Here is a 27,026-nt window from a genome sequence, read left to right as displayed (position 1 = left end):
GTGTAGCAAGACAGCCGAGATTTTCTGCCTGTATTTGGCTGATCGCTTGTGTTCAGCGACTCTTTCTTGCAAGCAGCGTTCAGTTTGGATTACGTAGGCGAACCCATATTTGCACAACAAAGACAGAATAGACACGACATTAATAACACAATGTTCAGCTTGGAGGCCAAGTTTTTGAAAGTCCACAGAGATTCAGAGTCAAATTTTGCCACCGAAGCGACTAGTTTATTATGCACCCAATATCCATCTTGTGGGTGGTAGCACAAGAACATATGGATACGCAAGTCCTTGGAACTAGACCTCAAAAGGGTTAACAGGAATACATCTGGATTTATATCTAGAAGTTAACTTATCTGCAATAAGCTAATTTAGGAAATTTGCTTAATTATATTTGGCATCTTATTTTCATTAATAAGATATCTTTGCATGTCACATAGGTTAGTCTAGAGAGAGTTTATGAGGAACGTAAGAATATAAGATCAAAGTGAGGATCGTAGGAGAGGGGCAACTGACCTGGCCAGGTGAATGTCTGTGAAGGTCGACTCGTGCAGATTAAAACTGTTACCTTTTGACCTCTGGTCTAACTATGCCCTTTCAATGTGTGGCGAAACACAGGGATGTGAGTTATGTTAATCGCCAAATGAGAAAACTATGATTGCTGGTACAGCTGTGTGAATAAATGGTTTAGAAAACCGACAAGTTGATAAATGAGATACTTATGCAACATTTGGGTATTTTTATTTTGGAAAAGTTTCGCCAGTCAGTGGCTTCTTCAGTCTAATGTAGAATGTCAGACACAGCAACATCTTGGGATCTTGATGCAAGGATTTCTTCAGAACTTGTCTAACCTTAAACACGACCTACTTCCATTAGTGGTTTTATCCACTGGTGACTCCACCTACCACTGCTCCACTTCATCTCTCATCAGTATATAAGCCCCATCTCAGCGAATATGCTGCACATTTATCAAGATTGATGGATTGAACACATTGAATCCAGGCTGAGGGACTGATTACCTCAAACTCCTCATTCCACTTTTTCGTTCCTGGAGTGTGTCGAGGGTGACCCTGGGATAGAGGTTAGCTGGGAGTCCAGACCCTTGACAACTTGCCTGGAGTTGTACGAAGGTGTGTGTGTGTGTGTGTGTGTGTGTGTGTGTGTGTTGCAGGATGAAGGTAATCTCTTGTGTGTCACAGCCCGTCTAACAGCTGTTGGAGCACAGTGTCGAGAGTACACAATTGAACATAAACCTCTGATGAATACTGTATCCAGGGCGTGCAGTGTATGAACACTGAATCCAGGGTGTGCAGTGTGTGAAGACTGTATCCAGGGTGTGCAGTGTATGGCAAACTGAGCATAGAAGATAAAAAAATTCGAGTTTCAGGGTATACTGTAGACCCCTGGAGTTTCAGGGTATACTGTAGACCCCTGGAGTTTCAGGGTATACTGTAGACCCCTGGAGTTTCAGGGTATACTGCAGACCCCTGGAGTTTCAGGGTATACTGCAGACCCCTGGAGTTTCAGGGTATACTGTAGACCCCTGGAGTTTCAGGGTATACTGTAGACCCCTGGAGTTTCAGGGTATACTGTAGACCCCTGGAGTTTCAGGGTATACTGTAGACCCCTGGAGTTTCAGGGTATACTGTAGACCCCTGGAGTTTCAGGGTATACTGTAGACCCCTGGAGTTTCAGGGTATACTGTAGACCCCTGGAGTTTCAGGGTATACTGTAGACCCCTGGAGTTTCAGGGTATACTGTAGACCCCTGGAGTTTCAGGGTATACTGTAGACCCCTGGAGTTTCAGGGTATACTGTAGACCCCTGGAGTTTCAGGGTATACTGTAGACCCCTGGAGTTTCAGGGTATACTGTAGACCCCTGGAGTTTCAGGGTATACTGTAGACCCCTGGAGTTTCAGGGTATACTGTAGACCCCTGGAGTTTCAGGGTATACTGTAGACCCCTGGAGTTTCAGGGTATACTGTAGACCCCTGGAGTTTCAGGGTATACTGTAGACCCCTGGAGTTTCAGGGTATACTGTAGACCCCTGGAGTTTCAGGGTATACTGTAGACCCCTGGAGTTTCAGGGTATACTGTAGACCCCTGGAGTTTCAGGGTATACTGTAGACCCCTGGAGTTTCAGGGTATACTGTAGACCCCTGGAGTTTCAGGGTATACTGTAGACCCCTGGAGTTTCAGGGTATACTGTAGACCCCTGGAGTTTCAGGGTATACTGTAGACCCCTGGAGTTTCAGGGTATACTGTAGACCCCTGGAGTTTCAGGGTATACTGTAGACCCCTGGAGTTTCAGGGTATACTGTAGACCCCTGGAGTTTCAGGGTATACTGTAGACCCCTGGAGTTTCAGGGTATACTGTAGACCCCTGGAGTTTCAGGGTATACTGTAGACCCCTGGAGTTTCAGGGTATACTGTAGACCCCTGGAGTTTCAGGGTATACTGTAGACCCCTGGAGTTTCAGGGTATACTGTAGACCCCTGGAGTTTCAGGGTATACTGTAGACCCCTGGAGTTTCAGGGTATACTGTAGACCCCTGGAGTTTCAGGGTATACTGTAGACCCCTGGAGTTTCAGGGTATACTGTAGAATTCTGGCGTTGTAACACTGGTTTCTGGGTAATTTTTAGAACAAAAATTAAGGTATGAAAAGGTTACTTGGGTAATTTTTCTTAGTTTCTGGGCTGTTCCTCCGTGACGAAGTACAGTCAGCATGGTGGTGCAGGATTTTTATAGTTTTAGCTTGATCCTTGTAAAAATACCGATTTGCCTTTCCGCTCCTACGGTAAGAAGTAATCTTGGTTGCCCACTGTTTCATTATATTTTCCTGTCAAGATTGCTGGGACTACACATTTTTAAGGTACTTAAGAAACAGCTGGGCGCTGTGGCTTTACTGATGTACGTAACATGGTGATTGAAAAAAAAAATACACTGCTTGAAATTACTGGACGTAAGGGCACGGTTTTTTTTTATAGATTTTAGGTAGTGCATAAAAGTATGGTAGACTGAGGTTTAACCGCTGGGCTGATAACTCTGCTCAGGCCTTTGCTGACGTATTGGAGGACTTTCGTATAATACTTGGGCATAATAGGAGAGAACAGCTCTCACAATGCTACACTGAGGATGATTTGTAAAGAGCCTTCTTAAAGCTGCCACACCTCACTTCTGGCTCGTGGACATTATCCCCATCTAACTGCTACTTCAGACTGACCAAGCTATGAAGCTAAACGCCTTCCATCTAGTTTAAGGGACTGAACACCTCAAGATGTCACTGTAAAGACTGAGGGTCTGAACACCTCAAGATGTCACTGTAAAGACTGAGGGTCTGAACACCTCAAAATCTCCATTGCCTCAATGATCTTCAGTATATTAAGCAACAGAGCTTATTACTTGTCGAGGGCTGTTGCAAAATCACTGTATCACTGTATCAAAGACCATGTCATAATCGTTTAGGAATTGTTAAAGGTAAGAGCGACTTGCTCTAAACTTGTGCTGCCCTGAGTTGTGTAACGTTTGTGATTCCATGTGTGGCAGTCTTACTTCTTAAGATCCATTCAAAGATTCTGATAATGAATGATGCAAGCAATATTGGTCTGTAGTTTTGCAAAGTGGGGCAATATCGATGGTTTTTATTGACTGTGGGATGACACCTGTGTCCAGGCTCCTTCATGGAATAATAAAGGCCCGAGATAGTGATTTCTTGCGATTTTGGATAAATATGAAGTTGGAAGAGTCTGGACTTGGAGAAGAAAGCATTGGATGTTATCAATGGCTTCCTCACAATAAACTGCGGATATGATCCATCAGAAGTTGTCGAGTGGTCAGCGGCTTGTCGAGTCTTTCATAAAAAATTCATTAGGGTCGTCGATTAATGGTTCACTGGACATGGTTGTATTGTGACTTCAGTATCTCGCTCATTTGTTCATTGTCATTGGTGTATGTTATCTCTTCTTTAAGTAAACAATGTGGTTGCTGCCCTGGATTTTGCATACGAGAAAAAATTATTTGGGATTTCTTCTAATTTCATTTATGGCTCTTTTTCCCCTCCGTCTCTCCTGGACTCTATAGTGCAACAGTTATCACATACTCCTGGAGAAATACACACTCGATTAAGATGTTGACTGGGATTGCAATCTTCATCACCATAATGTTCTAGACCAGGTTCTCATTGTAAACATAAGGTGTTCGGTATTTACCAGTCTGGTAAGTTCTGTAACCTCCGATTTTAGAGGTTTAATAATTCTGATGTGTGGGACTCTTCCTCCAGATTATCTCCAGGGGACTCTCACTCTCTGTTATCACAACATTCTGTGCAGTCTTTCATGAAGGTGACTGAAATTAAAGTCTCTAAGCAGCAAGATATTTTGGACCCGGTTTGACAGGTTTTCAAGACGGTGCTCGATCTTCAAACACTGGTCTTTGAGCCACCGGCAAGTTGCTTCTGGTGGTTTAAATACAGCAACTAGGTTCTAATTTTATCCTGAGTGATAAAACTTCAACAACATCAAGTGTGTGCTCAGTACTATCATCATGGAGTGAACTAAACACGTAGGGATTAAACATCACCTGTGTCGGGGGGGGGGGGGATGAAAGGCATTCAGATCCAATTACAGATCCAATTCCCTAGATCAAGAGCCCCTCACCACAGTGCTCAGCATTCCAGTGCATGCAAGTTACTTTAAGGAACAGGTGATCTCCCCTCTCCCTTTGTTACCTGCTTTTCCGTCTAGTTAGGCAATACTCAGGTATCCATATTTTGTTATAAGGCATTTCAGAAAAAGTACTTTCAGAAGGTTTCCTGTTTTGTCTTCCACCTTTTTTATGTTATTTCTCTCATAACTCGAGAACGCCTCATTCAATGGCTTCAAATTTTCAATACTTGTGTACGGGAACGAGGACCAAATTCTTTCAACAATTGTTTTATTCACGTGCACTATGATCACAGCTGTTGAACCACTTCCCAGCATCCTGGAATGACTTAGATAACTTACAAAATCCTCAGTGTTGAAGCTTCAAACGTTCAGAAAAGGTGGCAAAAAAAAAAATACAACGATGATGGAGTTGGAGCAAGTGGCCTGTGAGGATCACCGGACCTGTTTGTGACTTCTTTCTTTGGGGTTACGTGAAGAGCACAGTTTACGTACCACCACCACTACCTGCAACCCTGGAGGAGCTGAAAATTACGATCACTGAAGCAGTTCGCATGATAACACCAGATATACTGCAGAGCGTCTGGACAGAACTGGACTATCACATCGATGTTTACCGAGCAACCAGAGGGGCGCACATTGAGTGCCTGTAATGCTACTCTATACCACAGGAAACAATGAAATCCTGCATCTGAAGCTACTAAATGTGAAAGATTACAATAAAGTTATATGTTATACCTGTTTGAAATCAGGGAGTGTTTTTGTGGCCACACTATACTTCTTGCTTCTATATAATGTAAGTACTGCCTCGACAAATCCAGGCTGGGCGAAACGTTGTCTTAAGAAACGTCTCCTAAAGTTGCATACGAGTAAATTTTTTAACACTTCCAGGTTGAATAGGAAGTTAACGATCAACTTCCATTCCTCGATGTAAATATTAAAAAATAATCACCAGTTGAAGTTAACAATATATAAAATATACAGATATTCTTCAAATTATATTCACTCGTTGAGCCATCACGCTACACAGGTCAACAACAACAGTGTATTCTTAAGAGCCCTAAGAATCTATACTCCAAGTAAACTAGATAACAAAAGTAGAGAAACAATTGAAGGAGTTTGGTTACCTGCATCGTATCATACAGGTAATATTGAAAAAAGAAGCATAATTTTTTTACACGTCTGCAACACAAAAAAAAATATAGTCCTGCAACACAAATGTTGATTGTACCTTTCCAATAAGGAACAAACCAAAAACTATGAACATTAAAATAGCCTTCTCATACACCAACAAAAAAAAATCGAGTGTACCTCAAAAGGTCAGTAGCAGTAAGAACTAAGTAGGAAACTGTAGTAAGTTGAGGGAAGGAAGAAGGATGAAGGAGGGGTGGGTGGGGGTGAGGAGAGGGAGGGTGAGGAGAGGGGGTAATAAAAGTAAGTGGATTTTATCATATCCTGCAACAAGTACTGAGTTTATCATCACAGGTCAAACAAACTTTGTTTGGGAACAACGATCACTTGTGCACAAGTGATCGGTTATACATTCTTCAACCATCAATCTCAACCCATAAAATTGACTACCTATATAAATGTTACATAAAGGAGGCAGCATTCAGAAACCAAAGTGCACTTCAACCTACCTACGCCTGAACACGCTTCAACCTACCTACGCCTGAACACGCTTCAACCTACCTACGCCTGAACACGCTTCAACCTACCTACGCCTGAACACGCTTCAACCTACCTACGCCTGAACACGCTTCAACCTACCTACGCCTGAACACGCTTCAACCTACCTACGCCTGAACACGCTTCAACCTACCTACGCCTGAACACGCTTCAACCTACCTACGCCTGAACACACTTCAACCTACCTACACCTCGGCACGCTTCAACCTACCTACACCTCGGCACACTTCAACCTACCTACACCTCGGCACACTTCAACCTACCTACACCTCGGCACACTTCAACCTACCTACACCTCGGCACACTTCAACCTACCTACACCTCGGCACACTTCAACCTACCTACACCTCGGCACACTTCAACCTACCTACACCTCGGCACACTTCAACCTACCTACACCTCGGCACACTTCAACCTACCTACACCTCGGCACACTTCAACCTACCTACACCTCGGCACACTTCAACCTACCTACACCTCGGCACACTTCAACCTACCTACACCTCGGCACACTTCAACCTACCTACACCTCGGCACACTTCAACCTACCTACACCTCGGCACACTTCAACCTACCTACACCTCGGCACACTTCAACCTACCTACACCTCGGCACACTTCAACCTACCTACACCTCGGCACACTTCAACCTACCTACACCTCGGCACACTTCAACCTACCTACACCTCGGCACACTTCAACCTACCTACACCTCAGCACACTTCAACCTACCTACACCTCAGCACACTTCAACCTACCTACACCTCAGCACACTTCAACCTACCTACACCTCAGCACACTTCAACCTACCTACACCTCAGCACACTTCAACCTACCTACACCTCAGCACACTTCAACCTACCTACACCTCAGCACACTTCAACCTACCTACACCTCAGCACACTTCAACCTACCTACACCTCAACACACTTCAACCTACCTACACCTCAGCACACTTCAACCTACCTACACCTCAGCACACTTCAACCTACCTACACCTCAGCACACTTCAACCTACCTACACCTCAGCACACTTCAACCTACCTACACCTCAGCACACTTCAACCTACCTACACCTCAGCACACTTCAACCTACCTACACCTCAGCACACTTCAACCTACCTACACCTCAGCACACTTCAACCTACCTACACCTGAGTAAACACAGCATCTAACCAACAACTTTGCACTGAAAAATTACATTCTGGCAGTCAGCTTGAGTGAAATACCGTGTGTTTACAGACATACTGCAATGATCTTATTAAAACATATGCTTGACTTTATCACCTCACCTCCTACCCTCTAAATTATATTCCTTTTCTCACCTGTACACTCTGCTGAAGAGGACCTCAGTTGAGGTAAATATATATGGACGTAATCCATTTTTTCTTAGTGTATTTGTAGATTTTTTAAACAATGATAAATGTTCGTTATACTTCATTATCCCCATGGAAATCAATATAAACTATTTTTTTTTTTTGATATGCACAAGCTTGCAAACTGTAACTGATAACAAACATATTCAAATATTGTTTATTTAAAAATGGTTGCATAGAGGATTTAAAGTTAATATATTTCTGATCTTCACTATCTAAACTATGAAAACAATTTCACTTAAGAATTTACGCATAAAATACTGAAAAAAAAAACAAATATAGTCAAACAAGAGGATTAAAAGTATTCCTGATAAAAATTCAACATTCTTGTCCTCAACTTACATACTCGCTCGTGCCCACATTATGTCTTTTTTAAGCTTCAATATGTCTAAAAACTATTCCTAATGGTTATAATCATAACCGTTATTTTTAAAGGGGTGAAGGGGTAAGCCAGCGGAAGGCCCCGGTCAGATGACCAAAAGCAACAGCTGCGGGTCATCATATGACTAAGACCCGCGTCAGGAAACACTCGTCTTGTTTCCTGACAAACATTACCTAAAAAAAAAACCTCAATGGTTAAGAACAGCCACATTACAGAGCAAACTTTTATTAGGGGCAATATTTCTGTGTGTTCAGTTTTATCAAGTGATGACTGGATCACTGTCAACCCAAACCAAAAACTCCCAGTCAAAACTTGTTCTGGAATACTGTTGTATCTCAGTCCGCCACTAGCATCCATGATACAGCAGGGCCCCGTATATACAGCACCTTCTCTTCGGTGTTCCACGTTTTCGTTGGCTTCAAACTGAGACATTGTTCATTATGTTCCACCCACCGGCACTTGTCACTGGTATTTGATGTGATCAGTCCCTGAGGGACTGATCACATCAAATACTATTTCTTCAGGGTTGATGGACTGATTCCATCATGTTCATTTCACTATTTCATTTCACTGCTGACTCTGCATTTGACTGAAGATATTGTGTAGGCGTAACATTTCAACAATAAAGAGAGCCAACTGTTGCACATGTGTCTTAATCATCAACTTGTGGATATTAACATAGATCAACAACACTATGTGGATGTTAGTGTCACTCATCTACAACTATCTTATAAAATCCTTAAATAGGTTTTTATTAATTACGATATATGACTGATAATTATTATATCATGGTGGATCGTTAAACCATTATATAGGGTTATTCATCGCCTCAGGCAAAGATAGCGATTACTATTTTGTTTACATCTGAGGAGGGTAGGTTTAATTCCTTGGATCAAAAGCCCTTCATTAACACTAGGAAACACCAACTTCCTCTGCTAGAGACAAGGCCGATGATTATTAACTTTGACTGTTACTATAATAAGACTCTCTAAAAGACAATTATTTTCTATGGCATTTATGTATATACGGGTCATTTAATATGCAAGTTCAATAGGAATGAATGAGGTTCCGCCAGTTGGTGACCCGGTGAACTTCACTAATAGCAAGACTGGTGGGTATATACAGCCATACACATTATATTAGTATACATAATGGTGTATACCGGGGTGGGGATGCTTTAAATTAAACCACTTCCAACGCTGTAATATTTTGTATATAAAATGGTAATTAAAATCGAATAAAAATATAACGTGTAATGTAATTCCATTTCTTTATTTACCCTTCAGTGATGATGGTAAAGTTGGAGGATAAGACGTTGTATTGAGGGCAGAGTCTCTCTCTTTAGCAACATGGGGCTGGGACGAAGATTTTACCAAGGGTGAAACACACGCGCGTAGAGCTCCAAACGTAGATCTACGTTTGGACAGTTTAAGGAAGTTATAGCAGAAGTCATGAAAAATTAAGTACCAGGGAGAAATATATCAAGAATATAACAGAAACAGCAGCGACTGACCCACTACAAGGACCCCGTATAAATAAGTCATCTTGACTTTATTCAGGTTAGCCTAGGTAATTTACACACGTTACTATGTATGATAATTTGTGTAACTGTATTTATGTGTACCTGTACCTAAATAAACTTACAAGCTTGGTCAGACCTTGTGTGCCCGTATCAGCATATATAAACAACTTAGCTTCACTGTACATGCAGCACCGGGTTGTTTCTACAGCAAATGCACTTGCACATAATGCACAATTTCAATATTTAAATCAGCTGAGGGAATTACTGATGTAGTAGTGAAAGTTTGTATAAATCTGTGGCTCCCAGTCACATTCTTTTGGACCATGGGTCTCAAAATATTTAAATATAAATTATATATATATATAAATATTTAAATATAAATATATATATATATATATATATATATATATATATATATATATATATATATATAATATATATATTAATTAGTGTATATACCTTTGATATACCTTTGAAGAATTTCGAGAGTATATCTACTCTCTGAGCCCGGCCATGGGCCAGGCTCGTCTGGTGCTCGCCTGATCAACCAGGCTGTTGCTGCTGGAGGCCTGCTGCCCCACATATCCATCACAGCCTGGTTAATCTGGCACCTGGTGAAGATACTTGTCTAGTTTCCTCTTGAAGGCTTCAACACTCGTTCCAGCAGTGTTTCTGATATCTTCTGGTAAGATGTTGAAAAGTCTGGGACTCCGGATGTTGATACAGTGTTCCCTTATTGTCCCTTATGGTCCTCACTGGGTTTATTTTACACTTCCTCCCATATCTCTCACTCCAGTATGTCATGGCAGTGTGCAGATTTCGGACCAAACCCTCGAGTACCTTTCAGGTATATATTATCATGTACCTCTCTCTCCTCCGCTCCAATGAGTACATGTTCAAGACTTGCCGGCGTTCCCAGTAGTTTAGGTGCTTTGCTGGCTCAATGTGAGCCGTAAACGATCTCTGTATTTGCTCCAGCTCCGATATTTCTCCTGCCCTGAACAGGGCCGTCAGCACTGAGCAATATTCTAAGTGAGGGAGCACTAGCGATTTGAAGAGTCACCATCGGCATTGTTTCCCTTGTTTTGAAAGTTCTCAATACCCACCCAGTCATCTTCCTGGCTGTCGTGATCTTTGTCTTGTCATGGTCTTTAAAAGAAAGGTCGGCTGACAATTATTCCTAGGTCTTTTACGTGTTCCTTACGTTATATTTGGTGACCCTCTTGAGTTTTGTATATAGTGCTCCTTTTGAGTTCTTCATTCTTTCCATACCTAAGCAGCTGGAACTTATCACCATTTAATGTCATGTTTTCCACTGCCCACTGGAAAACCCTGTTTATGTCTTCCTGTACTTTTTCAGTGTCTTCTACTGTACTGGCTTTCATGCTTATTTTAGTGTAGTGAGGCTGGGAAGCTATTGCACTCCCATGGTTGTGTAACGCAGAAAGGATGACAGTCGTAACACAAGCAAGGCAATATAAGGCAGTTGCTCAAGTCTGCCTCATTGAGACTAGTGGAAGTGTCAACTCAGTGTGTTTTTTAATGGGGCAGAGTTGTGTCACAAGTGTACAAGGAGGGGAGTGGAAGGAGGCTCTGAGGTTTACACAGTGCTGGGATCAGAGGGTCATTCAGTGCGCTGCACATTACAATCGCAGATATATTCACAACATACAACACTTAAAACTAATCACAAGAGGTAAAAACGATAGTATCCATTAAAATGTCATCCGGTCAATGTCACTGAAAATCTTCCGTGACATCCACGCCGGTAATTAACCCATGTTGAAACTTAACCAAGTTGCAGCCTAATGCTGTTACAATGTGGCACGCTGGAAGGTTCTAATAAAAGGAACATGGTTGCATTCTAGTGTATGTCTGTAGGCGAGGTGAGAGTGACTTGTGTTAGCGGACAAGTGCCCACATCTACTGGGGCAGAGACTTTCTCATTACCTTATCTAGTACCCTACCCAGAAAGTTACTATGCAGTAAGAGTACGGAGTAAACTACGTGATACAGCAAACGTTTCCTCAGCATCTACCAGTTTATTACCCAGAACCCAACAAACTCAAGCACCAGTACAATACTACTTCCTCCTGCTTGCAGTACTGAGGGGCCAACCACTCCTAAATTTTCTGGGTCACAGGATGCACAGTGGCATAGTGTGTCTGGGTCAGAAATGTATTCTGAAAGTCAAATTAAAAAAAAATAAAAAGGGGCGCATTTCGAAGTAGCGATCAGTGCAAGAACAGCATAATGGCATGAATACAGAAAACACTACTGATATATGGTTGCAATAAGAGTCCCCAGGATGATTTTAAAACCCAACACTTTTCTTATTCTCCGGACAATTAGTACAAACATTCATTCTTGAATAATGAAGAGAATCATAGTTGAGGAAATGAATCAAGGTCATTTACGGTGCCAGACACTTACGATTCTCCATCCATCGTTTACGGAGAAAGATCTCGTGAAACGGAATGGCAGGGAAAAGGTCAAGGGGAAAACATCCCCCTCCTGTACACCAGTCATATAAAAGCAATAAACCCAAGAGGGTAGGCTGGCTATCCACAAGGGCACACAGTTGCAGGTACTTATCCAGTGGAACCCTGATCTGCAAAGACAACCGAGTTAGTAAAACTGCCACCACTGCACTGAAGTTTAGTCACAATAGTGTGTGCAAAGTGAGATCTTCTTGGTGTAGATCCAGGAGAAACTCTCCAGACTCAACACGGAGCCTCTCCACATGCGAGGTGTGCTTCAGTGAACACCAGAATCCCCAGGTGAGAGAACTGGTTTAACATGTGCAACAGGAAAAAGAGTACACTTGACCTTAAGCCTAGGAAAATAGCCAGGTACTAAGATAAGGAAAGTCTACATACCTCCGAGCAGAGCGTCGAGGAGTGTAGTTAGCGAGGTGAAAACTCAACAGACATATTGATCCTCCTCACCCATACAAGAAGGTAAGACTTGTCAGTAAACAAGACAAGTTTTTCCTGACGCGAGTCTTAGTCATTATGATGACCCGCCCATGGAGCTTTTGGTTATCTGACCGAGGCCTTCCACTGGCTTACCGGGCCACCCCTTTAATAATTATTGGTTATAACTATTTCTCTATACAAAAAGTCATTCTCCTCAAGAGTCAGCAGTTCATCCAGGCGAGTGTCAGAACACAGTATTAGTGGTGAGCAACAGTCACTTGCCTGGGAGGGTCAAAGCTTCCTTAGGTGGTATAAATACCATACCAATACTCCAGGTTACAACTCTCAAGTAACGGCAGGTACTACACGGGTTGTGAAGGAGAGCCAGTATAATGAACTAACTTTTAGGGAAGCTGCGTTGAGCACCACCCATGCATTATGGATTATGTTACCAAAAAAAAGATTTATACATTTACCATTAATACGGTATTCATGTATGACGCGACATAAATTATATGAATTACATCATTGATATAGTTAAAAGTAGCGGACTATTAATGAACTAGCAAGTTAAAAGTAGCGGACTATTAATGAACTAGCAAGTTAAAAGTAGCGGACTATTAATGAACTAGCAAGTTAAAAGTAGCGGACTATTAATGAACTAGCAAGTTAAAAGTAGCGGACTATTAATGAACTAGCAAGTTAAAAGTAGCGGACTATTAATGAACTAGCAAGTTAAAAGTAGCGGACTATTAATGAACTAGCAAGTTAAAAGTAGCGGACTATTAATGAACTAGCAAGTTAAAAGTAGCGGACTATTAATGAACTAGCAAGTTAAAAGTAGCGGACTATTAATGAACTAACAAGTTTAAAGAATATATAACAGCAGGTCTTCTTTATATTTATATTTTATTAATGTCAATTTTCATTTTCCAGTGTTAGTGTTGACTGAATCAAGGCTAACACTCTCCCTCCACCCTCACCGCCCACACCGAAAACCCCGCCCACCCTCACCGCCCACGCTCTACCTACTTCACTATAACTTAGCTCCCTGCATTATTTGCTGTTAAATTTACGATTGATTTATTAAATATTTTTTTTCGTTTTTAACTTAGATAATTGTTTAGTCTTTGTTGTAATAAATCACATTTTCTCCGTTATTTTTATATTTATATGTGATGGGTCGGTTGGTTGGGTTTAAAGCCTATCGACTACACTAGGCTCATTAATGCTGCGCACAATTTATGGACTGATGAAGCCACTGTGTGGCGAAACGTTTCCTCAATAAAGATACCCAAGAGTTGCACATGTGTAATTTATCAACATGTCGGTTCTCTGAACCATTCATCTACAAATTATGTGTATGTACGTAGTGCATATACACCGAGACATACACCGTTTGGTTTATAGATCCTGTTCACAGGCTTGTATGTGTAGTATGTATGATGTGGGAGTGGAGGTGTTGTCGCCGCCTGTGTTTAATAACTTTCATAACAAGCAATGGTCGTGGTTATTTTGACAAACCGCAAGAGGTTGCTCCTACCTGCCACCCACCCCTCACAACCCCACTTCACTTGCTCAGGTGTTCTGACGTCTCCAGGTAGGAACACTGCGCTCGGTCGCTCTACATTTAACACTGCCTCACACGCAAACGCCTTATTTACACAGCATCGATTTTGAGACTTTGAATTTCTGCGTTGTCTCGTGTCTGTTACCCACATCCATGGTTGTGGGCTGATCTTAACAACACTGTGGTCATTCCTGCTGCTAGGACTGGTAATCTCTCTAGATTTCGTTCATAACATCCAGAACCCATAGCTTAAGTATGATTTGTGGATTTAGTGTTGACAATAGGTCGTGTGTGAACTGTCTTGTTAAGTCTGGGACATAACACTGTGGAGCAGGTCTGTGACTTGGTCGTGTTGTGTTTGTCCGGTGTGGACAGTGTGCCTATGGGGAGCACACACTCTTGGGATTGAATGACTCAATTTGGGGTGTTAGTTTTGTTTATGTTTGGTGCACTGGACCACCACTGCAATGTATGGTGTGTGCTGTATGACCCTTGTAGGCTTAGCGCTTAGTTTTGATAATATCTGGTGTAGACTCTTGCCTACGCAGTAAGTAGACTTGGTATCGCCCACCTTATACTCTACAATAATCAGCGGCTTTCCAATAAGCTTTATAACCTGTGTAAGCTTTACTGGAATTAAGCTTAATTGTCATACTTACTTTCTCTTCTACAAATGAATGGACTTTGTCCATGATTTACGTTGTTGGTATCTAAACACAGACTAATGAAAAGCCCCTTATTACCCAGAGCATTTCGGGCGCTGTATTTTCTAAACAATCTTGATCAGTTGTATGTTTGCCCTGTGCAAGCGAGGTGTACCCATACTTATGTGTTTACAGTGTTTTGTGTGCGTGTTCTGTACCAAGTGTTTCTTAAATATACTCTAAATATTATTGTACAAGAAGTCAATGGTCAGTAAAAATTGATGAACTGCATAATTCATGCGATACCAAGAAATGGTAGTGTAGTGCGGTAGTGTATGGAAGTCACGCATGTTTGAGCTCCGCCAAATTCGCGTGTATCTGGCGGTCCCAGAGGGGACAGAGTGCGGAAAACAAGCGTGTGAAAGCCTAAAGTGCATATACGTTTTTAAACCCAGAGAAGGGAAGCTTCAGTGACCACTGGAGAGGAAAAAATAGATTTTGTAGTGCTAAGTGTAGAGTGCCAGGCTCAGAATAACGGCTGTTCTGGAGGGTGACAAAGGAAATGATTTGTGACTAGCAGTGAAGGGAAATAAGAAAGATCAGGGATTAGCCTAAACTCAAAGGGGAGAAAAGTTAAGAAATGGAAAAGGATTACTGCTAAAACCACAGGAGAATATAAGATATTATTATTAATAAAAATGAGGTGAGCGGGTTGTGAACTAGGCCTACAGGTGTTACCACACAGTGGGTCGTGTTTTATACTGAAGGATTGTTTCTCATATCATATAAGGAATATAGTGAATGGCGAGGTACTGATGTTCAGTGATATAGTGATCTTAAATTGTGGATTACAGCAATCTGTCAAATACCCAATACATAGTATATATGTAATATATATGGGTTTTCCAGTGGGCAACGGTAAACAATATGATGTTCAATGAGGACAAATTCCAACTACTCCGTTATGGAAAACTGGAGGAGATAATAACTAGAACAGAGTATACTACAAACTCTGGCCATACAATAGAGCGGAAAAATAATGTAAGGGACCTGGGAGTAGTAATGTCTAAGGATCTCACTTTCAAGGATCACAACAGTGCCACGATCGCACGTGCAAAGAAAATGATAGGATGGATAATGAGAACGTTCAAAACGAGAGATGCCAAGCCAATGATGATCCTTTTCAAATCACTTGCTCTCTCTAGGCTGGAATACTGCTGTACATTAACATCTCCATTCAAAGCAGGTGAAATCGCAGATCTAGAGAGTGTACAGAGATCCTTTACTGCACGTATAAGTTCTGTCAAGCACCTTAACTACTGGGAACGCTTGGATGCACTTGACGTACTCATTGGAATGCAGGAGGGAGAGATGTATCATAATCTACACTTGGAAAATCCCGGAAGGAATGGTCCCAAATCTGCACACAGAAATCACTCCCTACGAAAGTAAAAGACTGGGCAGGCGATGCAAAATGCCCCCAATAAAAAGTAGGGGCGCCATTGGTACACTAAGGGAAAACACCATAAGTGTCCGGGGCCCAAGACTGTTCAACAGCCTCCCATCAAGCATTAAGTGAATTGCCAATAAACCCCTGGCTGCCTTCAAGCGAGAGGTGGACAGATACCTAAAGTCAGTGCCGGATCAGCCGGGCTGTGGCTCGTATGTTGGACTGCGTGCGGCCAGCAGTAACAGCCTAGTTGATCAGGCCCTGATCCATCGGGAGGCCTGGTCATGGACCGGGCCGCGGGGGCGTTGATCCCCGGAATAACCTCCAAGTAACGACCACCACCAGCGAAAAATTGTCAGAGGTGACAGAAGTGTAAATTATCGTACAAGTGTTATAATGAGGAAAACGGATATGAATAGGCAGTGATATAATGAACTGAATTTGTGGAAAAGAGTAATCATTTTAAATCCCGAGTGCCCACCTTTTATCACCAAACCCAGCAAAGTGGAGACGTGGGGATACAAACTGGTTGAGTATTAAGCCATAGTAGAAATAATAAAATAAGAGATAGTTGATTGATATGCAGGGAAACGGTGAACATGAAGTGATTAGATAGTGGAAAAGGCATAACCTACCACCAATCCTCTCGCCACCCTTCCCCTCCGATACCCCAACCAGCGGGGACGGTCCCCACCCCCTCCTGCTGGCACCCATACCCTGGACCACCGACCCACCTTTCATCACTGAAACCCAGCCACCACCACTTCATATAACTGCCTAGGATAAGATAAATAGCAGTGATCATGACAGAAATAAGATGCTGTAGGATGTATGATATATGATGTTATACATCCATACTAATTACATCTAACATACCCATGCACTGACCTCAAAACACCCACACCCGAGTGCAGAGCTGAAAGGTAAAGTGAATATCAGGTTCTTGTGGTACCCAGTTGCAAATAAGATACAGGCAGGATGGCAGTACAGTATACCTGTGGGACATGTGAAAAGGCTCTTGGGGAAAAAATCCAGAATCACATGCAACCTTTGCTTTTCAAAACATCATGTTACCTGCACAAGAATAAACACTGCAACAAATAATGACATCTACCTAGATAGGTGTTTCTGGATCTGCAACAGGGATGTGGAACTATGGACAGAAATCAGAAAAGCACTCAGGAGGTTAATAAACAATAAACATGATAAAAAGAGAAACTATTGAATAGTCTACCTGGAATATATAGAGCACGGGAAGATAGGACAGGAGTAAAGTCTAACACACACAATGCCCAGTCTACAACAACCCAAAAATAAGCAGATACCCACTGGAAAAAACACACGAAAAAAAACAGCTAGCTCAGTCCCCAGCCCTAGGGCTGACCCAGACCCAGCCCCCAGCCATTGTGAAAATCTGAATTCTTTTACAGACTCCTCCACAGCCACCAAAGACAGCCCCTAGTACAAATGTAGTAGTGTCCTCTTCCAGGAAAAATGTTGGTGCCATGACAACAGATGGCGGTGTCTCTTGTTTGGCTATGGAGGACTGTAGTGCAGTTCTAGGGTCTGCAAAGATTAGGAATACATCCAGCACGAATTGTACCCAGCCAAAAACAAAATGGTGCAAATTCTATGTTTGAGGCATCTGTAAACATGGAAATCAGGGAAAACGAATGGGGCATACAGCTTTGAGCATCCCAAAAAATGCCGCGACCTCCTATATAAGGGTGTGTCCTCCTACTTCTTGCAAATACTTCCACCTTGAGATGTGTCATTCTTCAGTCCTTGAAAAACAATGTTACAATACCAATTGGATCGCATACCATTTAAAAGAGACCATGAGGCACACACCCTGTACAACACATCATAGTAGCTATGACAACACCACAAGTGATTTTTTTAGTGGTAGGCAATGAAGAAAGAAAATGGAAAGAGATAACCAAAACAGTCCACCACCTTGGAGCCTTGTTAGACTGGAGGCACAGCCAGTGACCCTCCAGACTCACAGCTACTGATGCCAACAACGAAATCCCCTCCCCCCCCACCAAACATGCAACACAACCTCATTTATATTTGCTAATATACAGGGCCTTAAGCCATCCACCAACAACAAAATACCTTTCATTAGTGGACTTCTAGGGGAGTCAAATGCAGTTTGCAGCCTTCACAGAAACCCACACAAAAGATTACTTTGACAGTGAAATATGGATACCTGGATACAACCTTTTCAGATGCGACAGAAAGAACAGGCAACAAGGGGGGGTTGGCCTGTATGTCAAAGAGTCGCTCATTTGCACAGATACTGAACACCACAAATGATATAGTTGAAGTTCTGACAATAAAAATCGAGAACCAAAACTTAGTCATTGTACTTGTATATAAGCCACCAGATGCAACTTTTCAACAGTTCAATGAATAACATTCAAAAATTGATTCCTGTCTGGAAAACTTTCTAGCGCCATGCCCAAACATCTTGCTGCTTGGTGACTTCAATCTAAGACATGCAAAATGGAAGAATATAGCAAATAATGTTGTAGCAGAAATAATCCCTGGAGGTAGCTCAGATGGAAAGTCACACACGCAGGAGCTGCTGAATTTCTGCAACAAACACACCCTACGTCAGCAGATAATGGAGCCAACAAGACTGGAGAACACACTGGACCTTATTTTCACAAATAATGAGGATCTGGTAAGACATATCAAAAACAACAAATTCTGATCAAAATCTAACTGAAGTCCAGACTTACATGCACAGGAGTCCAAGATGCATACAGCTATGAGGGTACCTTTACCAAATTCAACTTCAACAACAAGATCATCATCTGGGATCAGGTAAACTATGCCCTAAATGAAACATGCTGGGAGGATATCTTAAATTACATGGACCCTAACCAATGCCTTGAAAAGATCAACCTCCTGGTAGCTGAAATATGTTCAAGGTATATTCCTATAAGAAAAAAGAAAAGTAAACTGGAGAGAGATGCTCCCTCTACACGAGACGACGAAGAATCACTGAGCTCCTCAAGAGTGACAGATTATCTGATACACGGAAGGAAGTGCTAACCAGGGAAGTGGAAAATACTGAACTAAACTTAAAGGACTCATACAGGATCCAGGAGAGAGAAGATGAGCTAAAAGCTATTAATGAAATTGAAATAAATTCGAAATATTTCTTTTCATATGCCAAAAACAAGGTAAAAACCACTTCTAATACAGGCCGCTGCTCAGAAAAGACGGATCCTACACAGACAACAAAGAAATGAGTGAGATACTGAAATCGCAATATGACTGTGTTCAGCAAGCCACTAACCAGTCTAAAGACAGACCATCCAAACAATTTTTTTCATGAATGAGCCTCAAAACCTTGCTCATGTATGCCAAATTTATGACTGAGAAAGCCATCGACGACATGCCCATGCTCTCAGCCCCAGGCCCAGACTCGTGGAACTCGGTGTTCATGCTATGGAGGAGCTTAGACACAGGCGAGATTCCAGTCACTAAAAACAACAGATATAGCCCCACTCCATAAAGGTGGCAGAAAAGCAGTAGCTAAGAACTACAGACCAATAACTTTAACGTCCCATATCATAAAAATCTTTGAAAGAGTTCTAGGAAGCAGGATAGCAAACCACTTAGACTCCCCAAAATTGCACAACCCAGGGCAACATGGTTTCAGAGCAGGTCGCTCCTGCCTTTCGCAACTGCTATACCACTGTGATATGGTCCTAGATGCACTGGAAAACAGAATGCAAATATAGTATACACAGATTTTGCAAAAGCCTTTGCAAAATCACTGGAGCGCAGGCGAGTGAGAGAGATCATAATCTACACCTGGAAGATTCTGGAGGGACTGGTCCCTAATATGCACACAGAAATCACTCCATACGAAAGCAAAAGACTTGGCAGGCGATGAAACATACCCCCAGTGAAAAGTAGGGGCGTCACTGGTACACTAAGAGAAAACACAATAAGTGTCCGGGGTCCAAGACTGTTCAACAGCCTCCCACCAGCAATAAGGGGCATTACGGGAAGACCCCTGGTTGTCTTCAAGAGGGAGCTGGGCAGATACCTAAAGACGGTGCCGGATCAGCCGGGCTGTGGTTCGTACGTTGGATTACGTGCGGCCAGCAGTAACAGCCTCGTTGATCAGGCCCTGATCCACCGGGAGGCCTAGTCGTGGACCGGGCCGCGGGGACGTTGATCCCCGGAATTCCCTCCAGGTAGACTCCAGGTAGGTAGAATACCAGAGTCCTTAGGTACCAAAGGCAGGCATGTCTCACACCCCCACCCTCACCACCCTCACCATTCGCCTTCCACCTTTATCACCACCAACTACCCTTCAGCCATTCCGGTCACTCAACACCCACATCACCTACAATCCACTCATACCAGGCAGTTGCCTCCCAAACCAACAATACTTCGCCCACACCACCCATCCTCCACCTTTTTTTCTAGTGGGTCACAAAAATATGTTCAACAAGGAGATTGTAACGTGTGCAAAAATAATTTCAACTAAGTAATTCAGCTCTCGTGTCAATGAAAGGTGTATATATATAATAATATATATATATATTACACGTTCTCGCGTCAACTAAAGGTGTATATATATATTCTCTTACACGCTCTTATATACATAGAATTATACACACTTTATACGCACTAAGAACCACAAGCAGGCATACCACCCGCTAAGACCGCTAAGAAGAGATTCCTTGATACCGGTGAAGGCTCTTGATCCATGGAACTGGATTTATCCTCTTCCTTGGCTCTTGCTGTATGACCTTACTGGCTTTAGCGCTTCTTAATAATAATAAATATGATAATAATAATAATAATAATCTTCCTTGGCTGGAACCTGAACGCCAACTTGAAAGTTGGAGGACTTATTTAGGATTTGTGTACACTGCATACAAATAATTTTTACGATTATGTTTTGGGTTCAGAGATGTTATGGGCGAGTCAAAAGTGCACCATGTAGACTTGACCTACGATAATACAGTAAACTCAATGTGGTTTCTTTCCAATGATTATTATAATATTCAATACCAACCGCTAAACGTACTAGGATTTCCGATAGAGGCAAAATTACGCTGAGGTGCAAACAGGCTTCCTGACAGTTATGATAGCAAAAGGTGAGCCGAGACCCAGGCCTTGAATTAATATGTATTTCAACAGAGTCCACAAGCCTGTCTCCGTCTCTGTCCTCCCTTCTGTCTGTCTCTCTCTGTCCTCCCTTCTGTCTGTCTCTGTCCTCCCTTCTGTCTCTCTCTGTCCCCCCTTCTGTCTGTCTCTCTCTGTCCCATTCTCTCTGTCCCCCCCTTTCTCTCTACACACACACATGCCAGGAAGGTGCTCGTGTCCCATCCTCAATCAACAAATCATCTAATACTGACGAGTCTTGTTGAAGGAGTGCCAAACACCATCTCTTGCCGAACCCATAGAACATAGCAGTGTACCTGGTCCATTAAATCCCTAAGACAGATGTTTACTATAGTGCTCTCTAAGGCAATGCATTTGCTCAGTCCTGTATACTTGATAAAGCTCAGCCTTGGGCGAAACTTTGTATTACAAGAATTCTATGCCACCAATCTATTTTTCTTTTTCAGCCTTCGCTTCACTCTCAGTAAGCTTTTATTTAGACCTCATTATTTTATATATTAAATTACAGAATATAATCTTTAACCTTGACTTGTCCCAGGCACCAGCAGAACTCCCCGTCCTTGTGCTGCCATCCATCATGTTCACTGACGGCAAAATTTTGGATACTGTTATGTAAAACTTAAAGAAAATTTAAACTAAGTACAAAATGCAATCAAACTACTCGATAGAGCAGAAAAGGATTGTAAGAAATCTATGGGTACCAATGCCAGCAGATTTTGTAAACAAGGATCACAATATTATCACAGCTGTGATGAAAAATAGTAGTAGACTTGATATCAAGAACCCTTAAAACAAGAGATAACAAACCTAAGATAACACACTTTATAGCACGTGTACATTTTTTAGATTAGAATATTGCTGACAGACCCATCTAATGTACACCAAATGAATGATCTGAACAATGTACAGATAAATTTTGCTGAACGTATAAATTTAGTCAAATGTTTAACTTTCTGGGAGTGCCTACAGCCCCTGAAACACCCTGAAAAGCAGGCGACGAAAATTCAGAATAATTAATATGAAACCTGCTGCTGGGACAGGTTCTAAAATTACCAGCCTAAATTACTCCTTACAAAAGCTAAAGACATGGTAGGTGGAGCATACTACCCTGCAACATAAGAAGGGGTGTCGTTAGTTCACTGAGGAATAACTCAAAAATTTGTCTCCGATGCTGTTTAATCCCTTCGTGTAGCTAGCACCAACTGGCTGACTGCTTAGACCGCCTACTAGGAGGCCTGACCTGGGACCAGGTCACTGAGGCGATGTTCTTCCTAACCATCTCCGGGTAAACACTGGTCAATAACCCACACCACCCAATCTTTTCTCACCGCCTACACCCCCTAAACACACCTACACACACACACAGCGAAGAGGCGGGGCCAGGAGCTGTGAGTCGACCCTTGCAAGAACAAATAGGGAGTAACACCACCCAGCCCCTCCCTCTTACCTTCTACCCACAACCACGCACCCTCCGCCCACACCACCCTAACTCTTCACGCCCTTTACCCACACTCTTACCCATAGAAAACACAGCGATCCTCTTAACTAGAGACATCAGGGCACAAACTAAGTCTTCCAGTAGGCTACTGACATCATGATCAACGAAAACAGATTTCGTAAATTTACTGCGTCATGGAAAAGTAGAGGAAATAAAAACAAGATCGGAGTACAAGACAAAATGAAACCACACCAGCATATATAAGACCTGGAAGTGATAAGGTTAGGAGCACGACATACCAAACTAATAATGACACCTGTCAGGTCACTTATTGTCTCTAGGCTAGAATATTGTTCCCTAATGTCCCCTTTCAAGGGGCCATTAGGACAATAGGAGAAACTGCCGAGATGAAAAAATGTGCCGAGAACCTTCACAGCTTTTATAAACTCAGTCAAGCAACTAAATTATTTGGAGGGCTCAAGTCCCTAGAACTGTACCTCTTTAAACGTAGGCGAGAAAGATACATCATCATCTACACTTGGAAAATGCTGGGGAGACTGGCACCAAACCTCATGAACACTAGAGGTTTGGCAGACGGTGCAGGATACCTCCAATGAAAAGCAGGTAGAGTGACGACTACAGAGAGAACTCAGTAAGTATTAAGAGGCACGTAAGTTCCACCGTCTTCTAATAACATGTTCATTTTTCTACTATAATCTACCTTGTCCATAATTACTATCGCATTTTCGATACTAATTATGAGCATGTTATTAAAAGACAGGGGTACTTATGTGCCCCGACTCAACACCACGACTCAACACCCTCCCTTCAGGCATACCTGGAGAGGGTTTCGGGGGTCAACGCCCCCCGTGGCCCGGTCTGTGACCAGGCCTCATAAGAGAAATCACCAACGAACTCCTAGCTGTCTTCAAGAGGGAACTCGACAGATTCCTCAAAGCAGTTCCTGATCAGCCAGGTTATGGTGCATAGAGACACTGGACAAGTATCTTCAGCAGGTGCCAGATCAACCAGGTTGTGATAGTATATGGGGCAACGGGACAGCAACAGCCTGGTTGAGTTGGCAAGTACCAGACGAGCCTGGCCCATGGCCGGGCTCCGGGAGTAGAAAGACTTTCGGAACTCGAGGTAAGGTATATACGGGCGGCGGGTGGTAACAGCTTGATTGATCAGGCCAGCAACCAGGCCTAGTCTGGGACCGTGCCCCGGGGGCGCTGACCCCCCCGGAAGTGACTCCAGGTAAACACTCCACTCGCCCTCCACCCACATCACCCACCCTCAGCCCACAAAACACACCCCCTCTGCCCACACAGCCGACCCTCCACCCACGCCACTCACCCTCCGCCCACATCACCCATCCTCCATTCACACTGCCTGCTCTTCCACCTGTCCCACCCACTCCGCCCCCGCCCATTCCACCCGCTCTCGGTGGCCTGGTGGCTAAAGCTCCCGCTTCACACACGGAGGGCCCGGGTTCGATTCCCGGCGGGTGGAAACATTTCGACACGTTTCCTTACACCTGTTGTCCTGTTCACCTAGCAGCAAATAGGTACCTGGGTGTTAGTCGACTGGTGTGGGTCGCATCCTGGGGGACAAGATTAAGGACCCCAATGGAAATAAGTTAGACAGTCCTCGATGACGCACTGACTTTCTTGGGTTACCCTGGGTGGCTAACCCCCCGGGGTTAAAAATCCGAACGAAATCTTATCTTATCTTATCTAACATCCCAACCACCGTTCACCTACCCTCCACCCATTCCACTTGCCCTCCGCCCATCCCGCCCTCCGCCCATCCCACCCACCTTACCTGAGTATATATGAGCAGGCTGGGAAGGTATAGCAGTCAGTCCTAGCCAGGTTAGTGTTATCACTCTAGCCTCACTGAGTGAATCCGTCACTCTAGCAGTGACTCTTATCACTACACTCTCACACTAGTGGTCCACTAACACTGCTTCTATCGCCACTGCTCTCGCCAGCTCTCTACAATCGCCAGTAAAGAGCGAAGCACACTAAGCTACACCTCAACACACTAGATGGCAGGCCACCACTGAACAGCTGTGAAGGTGGCAATGTAAGCTAGCCCCTGAGTGGCGGGGGCACGCTCCTCTCCGCCAATGGGTGCGCTCCTTCCTGCCAAGCACGAATGCAGTGCGTCGTCTGTGCGCAGTTGGGCAGCGGGGCACAGAGGCGCCGGGCAGGAATTTAGCATCGTTCCTGGCGCTGCAAGTGACCATAGAGAGAGACTAGCAGCACTAGATCACTGTCCTAGCTTGTGCTAGATGTTTAGTTAGCACCACCACCACCTGCTGCTCCAACACCACCACCAATCAATAGATTATTATTATTATTATAATCAAGGGGGAAGCGCTAAACCCGGAGGATTATACAGCGCCTGGGGGGGGGGATGTGGAAGGCATTCAGGCTTAATTCGGGGAACTGGAGCACAGATCCAATTCCCTAAATCAAGAGCCCCTCACCAACATCAAGGAACCTTCCTTGAGGGGACCAATCAATAGAGAGTGTGTGTGAGAGAGTTTAGGATAGATGCTGGTCTAGGCTTGACTCCTGGAGACTGTTATTATTTATGTGGTGAGAAAGAGTGGAGTTTAGGATGGATGCTGACTAGGCTTGACTCCTGGAGTCTGGTGTTATTATTATTGTTTGTGTGGTGCAAGAGAGAGGGGATGGAGGGGGAGAGCAAAGAAGGTACAAATCCCGGGTGTTAAGACTAGATCCTCCACACGACTTGGGCACTGTGAGCAAACTATGCTACACTGTGAGCAAACTATGCTACACTGTGAGCAAACTATGCTACACTGAGCAAACTATGCTACACTGTGAGCAAACTATGCTACACTGTGAGCAAACTATGCTACACTGTGAGCAAACTATGCTACACTGTGAGCAACCTATGCTACACTGTGAGCAAACTATGCTACACTGTGAACAAACTATGCTACACTGTGAGCGAACTATGCTACAGTGTGAGCAAACTATGCTACACTGAGAGCAAACTATGCTACACTGAGCAAACTATGCTACACTAAGCAAACTATGCTACACTGTGAGCAAACTATGCTACGATGAGAGCGAACTATGCTACGCTGAGAGCGAACTATGCTACACTGTGAGCGAACTATGCTACAGTGTGAGCAAACTATGCTACACTGTGAGCAAACTATGCTACACTGTAAGCAAACTATGCTACACTGAGAGTGAACTATGCTACACTGTGAGCGAACTATGCTGCACTAAGTGCGAACTATGCTACACTGAGAGCGAACTATGCTACACTGTGAGCAAACTATGCTACACTGTGAGCAACAAACTATGCTACATTGTGAGCGAACTATGCTACACTGAGCAAGCTATGCTACACTGTGAGCGAACTATGCTACACTGTGAGCGAACTATGCTACACTGAGAGTGAACTATGCTACACTGTGAGCAAGCTATGCTACACTGTGAGCGAACTATGCTACACTGAGAGCGAACTATGCTACACTGTGAGCAAGCTATGCTACACTGTGAGAGAACTATGCTACACTGTGAGCAAGCTATGCTACACTGTGAGCAAACTATGCTACACTGTGAGCGAGTTATGCTGCATTGTGAGCAAGCTATGCTACGCTGAGAGCGAACTATGTTACACTGTGAGCGAACTATGCTACACTGTGAGCGAACTATGCTACACTGTGAGCAAACTATGCTACACTGTGATCGAACTATGCTACACTGTGAGCAAACTATGCTACACTGTGAGCAAACTATGCTACACTGTGAGCGAACTATGCTACATTGTGAGCAAGCTATGCTACGCTGAGAGCGAACTGTGCTACACTGTGAGAGAACTATGCTACACTGTGAGCAAACTATGCTACACTGTGAGCAAACTATGCTACACTGTGAGCGAACTATGCTACACTGTGAGCGAACTATGCTACATTGTGAGCAAACTATGCTACACTGAGCGAACTATGCTACACTGTGAGCAAACTATGCTGCACAGAGAGCGAGCTATGCTGCACTGAGAGCGAACTATGCTACACTGAGAGCGAACTATGCTGCACAGAGAGCGAACTATGCTACACTGAGAGCGAACTATGCTGCACAGAGAGCGAGCTACGCTGCACTGAGTGCGAACTATGATGCACTTAGAGTGAACTATGCTGCACAGAGAGCAAGCTATGCTGCACAGAGAG

The 27,026-nt window shown here is 43.4% G+C and overlaps 1 protein-coding gene across 2 annotated transcripts in view; it reads right to left on the bottom strand.

The window, feature by feature from the left end:
* LOC128692768 (high affinity cAMP-specific and IBMX-insensitive 3',5'-cyclic phosphodiesterase 8B) overlaps positions 1-24,892 on the bottom strand; it is a 659,454-nt gene extending 634,562 nt beyond the window's left edge. For both annotated transcript variants that reach the window (XM_070090034.1, XM_070090035.1), the window contains exon 1: positions 24,632-24,892. The gene's annotated coding sequence lies outside the window, so the exon portion shown is untranslated. The remainder of the gene's footprint in view (positions 1-24,631) is intronic.
* Between the last annotated feature and the right edge of the window lie 2,134 nt (positions 24,893-27,026).

The sequence above is a fragment of the Cherax quadricarinatus genome, chromosome 30 (genome assembly GCF_038502225.1).
Source record: "Cherax quadricarinatus isolate ZL_2023a chromosome 30, ASM3850222v1, whole genome shotgun sequence".
Lineage (NCBI taxonomy): Eukaryota > Metazoa > Arthropoda > Malacostraca > Decapoda > Parastacidae > Cherax > Cherax quadricarinatus.
Note: the sequence above shows the minus strand (reverse complement) of the source record. Positions and strands in the feature narration are given on the sequence as shown.